Below are 6000 nucleotides of genomic sequence, written 5' to 3'. Positions count from 1 at the left end.
ATTAATTTCCAAGTCTGATTTCATCATTTGAGCCATAGCGAGTAACTTTAGTTTTCAAGACTAAATTTAGTAAGAAGACAATCAAATTTTTATAAATATGTCCTAAAAGCATATGCAGACAATACAATAATAAAGTGTCTTGTTTGTGATGTTGCATAGCTTACAGGAGCCCCACACTGGAAAAGCTGTTCAATATATATGCCGAAGCGTTACAGAGAGCTGTAGGAAAGAGGAACGATGAACTGAAACTTCAGAATATCTAAAAGGGGAGAGCCGCTGTGAGGCAGCAATCTGTTACTGGACATTTTCTTTTCTAATAGGGTTACCAGTAACCCTATTCCCGTGGGGATATTCGTCTATTCTGGCCGAGAATTAGGATGAGCAGAGGATGGCTTGGAGCGCAAAGAGGTATGCTACCGGGGTAAAGAGAAATCAGAAAAGCTTTTGAAAGTCATGAAGCACTGGTGTAATAAATTGGAAATGCCACGAATCCTAAACATGCAATTAGATATTCCCCATGATACATGTATTATCTTTCAGAAAGGAGACAGTGACTCACCAGGCTCTTGGTAAGAAGCCTAGACAGGACACAACAGAGGAAAGAAAATCAAAGATAGACAGAATCTTAGCAAACCTGCAGTCCAGCCCTGATCTAACCCAGTCTCAAACCAGATTGAGGTAATGAGCCCCTTACTCTACCTGCTCAATAGAGGAAAGGCAAAACTTCAGGTAAAAGAAAGATAGTGTCCTTTGGAGCTTCAACACAAAGCCCACCATGCAAGTGAATCTTGGCATGCAGAGAGGCAGCAAATGTGACTGAGAGTCAAGAGAAAACCAAAAACAGAAACAAACCCAAGAGATTGTGGCAGCCAGCCACCAAGATGGTATCCTGTGATGCCTGCCTCCTGGTATTTCACCCTTGTGTAGTTCCCTCACACACTGAATAGGGCTGACTTCGTGATCAAAAGAATGTGGCAGAAATAATGTGTGACTTCCAAGATTAAGTCATAAAAGACTTTTCTACCTTCTGCCTTACTGCCACTTGGATCATTTGCTCTATGGGAAGCCATCGGCTATGTCATGAGGATTCCCAAGCGGCCCCATGGGAGGCCATGTAAAGCCTCTTGCCCACAGCTAGAAAGAGACTAAAGGGTCCTACTAAGCACTATGTGAGAGAACCATCTTAGAAATGGATCCTCCAGTTCCAGTCAAAGCTTCAGGTGACTTGAGATCTGGCTGATATCTTGACTGCAAACTCGCAACAGGTATCAAGTTAGAACCCTTCAACTAAGCAGTTCCTGAATTCCTGACCACTACTACTGTGTGTGATATTAAAAATTCATTATTGTTTTAAGCCACTAAGTTTTGGAGTAACTTCTTATATAGCAATGAATAACCAAACAGATTTTGGTTTCTTGTAGCGGAGGTCCCCCCATGATAAACATGAAAAAAATAGAGAAGCAGCTTTGGAAAGAGAAGAGTGCCCAGGAAATGCGAAGAAACTGAAAGGACTTTAGGGAGAGTGGTGTTAGTGATGTCTACAGAGCTTTGAAGAGATAGGTAGTATAAACCTAATGGTCTTTTCCCTAGTAGTCTTTTCAGAAACTGCCAATGGCAGGACTATAATCCAATTTTCTACAGATGATACTATACTCTTCAGACAACCTGGATAAAGAGCCTGCAGAACGCCAAGCAGTCATCAAGGACCAGTCCCAGCTCCCTGGTACCTGTACAGAAATACAAACGAACCTAATCATTCTTCTATACACATAAGACTGTTGGTCATCCCTGGGAGGAAATATCTGCAGATCATAGATCTGAAAAGCACTTACTATCGAAATACATAAAGAACTCATCTCAAGTATTTCCTACCACAGTGGATCCCCTAACAGAACAGTACAGCAGCTTCCAAATCAGAGAAGACATGTTATATCATTGCTTTGCTTAAAACAGTGGTATTCAATGGCGTCGGGGAGGGAGGGGTGATTTTGCCTCCTCAGGACACATTTGATCTTGTCTGGAGACATTTTTGATTGTCACAACTAGAAGAGGGCTGCCATCTAATGGGTAGAGGGCAAAGATGCTGCTGAACATTCTACAATGCACATGACAGCCCCCTACAACAAAGAATTATAGGGTGCAAATGTCAATAGTGTCAAAATTGAGAAAACTGGCCCAGAAAAATCTATAGTTATCCATTTAGAATTACAGTTTACTCATTCAATTTTTTTCATGCAGTGCCTTTGTGACATTTTGCAGCTATTTCCCAGGAGAGACCCAATATAAGGACATTTCCACTGTCACTTGTCAGGAAAATGGAAAACTTCAGTTCTAAAGGTCCCACTGTGAGGCCACTTTACAAAGGAGCTGCCAAACACCACCTATTTCTAAGTAGAATTTCACACACAGTTAAACTCAGATTCAGAAATCTGTTTTACATTGATTTGCATTTTCCTTAAGTTAAAATAATGGTAAAGCCTTTGAAATAAGTACAGTTCATTTTGGGTACTTGCAAAAGTGCATTATGACTGAAAACATATCTTGAGAATTTTCTTATTGAAATACTATCAGCACTTCATACTCATTCTGAAAAGAGTTGTTTCTGTAGTGTAAACTAATTTGTATTTAAGAGACACTCCTATTGCCTAGTTCACCTTATAAGTTTATTGATAAATAATAAATATCTTATTATGCTACTCAATGATTCACTCAAGCCCATAAACAGACACTAATGGAAAAAAGTAGACATGGCCATTTTACCGTTGTTATCAAAAATGAGTTCATTTCTAGATGTTTATTCGCAATGTTAAGAAGTCTGTGTTCCCTAAGAGCAGGCAGAATTAACACAATACAGTGCTAATTACACTACATGATTATTTCACTAGAGATAGCTACACAAATGACATCTGATTTGGCCTTTGTATATATAAGGTGTTACAATGTTCATTTTCTTGTAGCCAATTTTATACCCATTAAGACAGAAAGTCTATATGACAGCAGTGTTGTGAACTTTTGAGATGCAATTATGGTAAAGTCATCTGGATTTAGTGAATTTAAAATACAGCAAGATAAATTTAACGCATTATCTTCCAAAGCAAGCTATACCAATCTCTTGCTTTGTTAACTTACAGTTCCTAAGAGACGGGCATAATAAGGTAAAGAGAAATCTGGAATAAAAAGAGACATTCTCAATGAAAAGGTTGTAAAGTGATCTGTTTAGACACATAGAAATTGAGTTGTTTCCTTTAGTAAATTTATCCATACTGCACATCATTAGAGAATCACAGATTTGTAAGAGATGAGGGATCATCTTGTCTTGCTCCCTCATCTTACTAGTGATGAAATGAATCTAATAGAACTTACTTGACTCTCGAGCTCTGAAATTCAGGCAGAGCCAGATTTATATAACTCATGTTTCCCAATACTCGTTTCATTAGTAACTTCACATTGGGATAAAACATTTGGGAAACAATTTGGAGATTAAGTTTATACAAAATATTGACAAATTTGGGGAGAGGACTTTAGATAACTTTCAAGGTAGTATGGAAAATGGTGAAAAAAAACCCCATAAAACCAGTTGGTTCCCTGGATAACCCCTACAGCAATACCTCAGGTAGCCTAGGAGTCATGTCTCTGACCTGGGAGGTTGTAAGCAATAAGGCCTCCAGTTAAACCTAATGCTGATATGCAGAGAGGCACCAGAGAACACTAAATTTTCATGCCAGCAAAACTGAAACCCAGATTATTAACTCAAAGTGTCCCAGTTAGGATGATTCTGCCCTCATTTAAATTTCCAGTATGAGAAGCAGCAGGGAAAACAGGTTTTCTTCTAGAGCAAAACCTATGGAGCATATAGCCCCACTTTGCCCAAGAAAGAAACATGCATTACCAGCCCTGCACCTGTAAGTTTCATTGAGCCTAACCTTGTGTCAGTCGTAGTCTTTGCCCGTGCCCCCTAGTTAACACAAAGAAGGTTAAAAGATTCTACATAAAAAATAACATACTATGAGATATAAAGTAGAGAACATACACGTGCTTACCTACCTAGCCACCTGTACATATAATATGGCTCTAGGGCACTCCCAGGAGCAGTATCTCTGTTTCAGTCCTACATAAGGGATATTTTGTCCATTTTGTGGAACAATCACCTATTGTGATGGTTACTGTTACATGTCAACTTGACTAGGCTAAAGGATGTCAGGATAATGGTAAAACATTATTTCTGGGTACATCCAGGAAAGTGTTTCTGGAAGAGATTAGTATTTGAATCAGTAGACTGAGTAAAAAAGATCCAGCCTCACCAAAGTGGGTAATTATCCAATCTGTCGAGGGCCTGAATTGAACAAAAAGACAGATGAAGGGCAAATTCTCTCTTTTCTTATCTTTTTGAGCTGGGACATTCATCTTCTCCTGCCCTCAGATATCAGAGCTCCTGGTTCTCTGGCCTTTGGACTCTAGGACTTACACTAGTGGCCCTTCAGATTCAGACTGAATTATACCACTGGGTTTCCTGGTTCTCCAGCTTGCAGAAGGCAGACTATGGACTCCTTAGCTTCCATGACCAAGTGAGCCAAATCCCTCTAACAAATATCTCTCTCTCAATCTCTCTCTCTCTCTTTCTCTCTCTCTCTCTCTATATATATATATGTATATAATGGTAAATTGATATATGTTCAACCTGGATTAACCTTGAAAACATTATGCTAAGTGAAAGAAGCAATCAAAAAAACATATTGTATAAAATGTCCAGCACAGGCAAATCTGTAGAGAGAGAATAGATTAATTAATGGTAGTCTAAGGCTGGGAGAGTAGGGGTAGGGTGAGTTAGGATAGGGAGTGACTGCTAATGGGCATGAGTTTTCATTTGGGTGTGTGATTTTAGTTGGTGATTTAAACATCCTATAAGTAGAGAATGGCAATGTTTCACAACTCTGTGAATATACTAAAAAACAATAAATTGCACAGTATAAAAAAGTGAATTTTATGGTATATGAATTATAAGTCAATAAAGCTATTACTGAAAAAAAGATATTTACAACATTTATCAATATTAAACTCACCTGGACTTGTAAAAGCAACCAGGGGTATTAATTTAGAATAAACTGAAGCATAAATATATCAATATAATTACTTTGTCTTAATTGATCTTCTGGCCTCATTGTCCTAATGATTCATTTATATCTTTCTGTGCCCCAAAGTGCTCTATGGACCATGCTGATCACCCTGCTAGACTAGTTATTTATTGTGTTAGTGTTGGCAAAATGATTACAGGACAATTTTAGTTCATATCTAATACACATACTTTCTCACCTATTACTTTGGCTATTTGTTTCTGTTTGCTAATACCCAGATCCATGTGAGTTAAGGACATTTATTCTACTGCACTGTGAACTTTTCAAAATTGCCTGATGTAGTCATATGAGATCCTCTTATCTCTTGTACTATAGTGCATTGGCAGGAAAAATATAAATACTTCTGTATTTTAATAAGAAAATAAAAACTTATATTTGAATGTTCCTGAAAACATTTTGTCATGATTATATTTACTTACTTTGTTGCATTGTTTTACAAGCCACATTCCCACCTCAGCTATAGCAAGTCCATTATGAATATATTAGTTCTCCAGGGAAACAGAACTAATAGGATATATATATATATATATATACACACATATGTGTGTGTGTATATCCATATATGTATACACTTCTACATGAGGAATATATATATACATCTACATGATCTAGGTAAACATGGGGTTTGTGTTCAAGTTCCATTAATGCTTAGGTGTTGGTTTCCTTTCTGTTGCCTCCTTTCTGAAATGTCTTCTTTTGAGAAGAGTGATGTCTTAGACAAAAAGGTTTGTTCATACACAGGTAGGTGAAGAACTTCCTCAGGGAAGACTTTCTTGACCACAGACCCCTGATATGTAATAGCACCCTGATAGCTATCACCCTTGCCCAACCCCACTGTTTGTCATAGCCCTTACCACTGTGACATATA

Source organism: Globicephala melas, chromosome 5, assembly GCF_963455315.2.
Source record: "Globicephala melas chromosome 5, mGloMel1.2, whole genome shotgun sequence".
NCBI lineage: Eukaryota > Metazoa > Chordata > Mammalia > Artiodactyla > Delphinidae > Globicephala > Globicephala melas.
The sequence above is the reverse complement of the archived record's forward strand: the minus strand, read 5'-3'. Positions refer to the sequence as shown.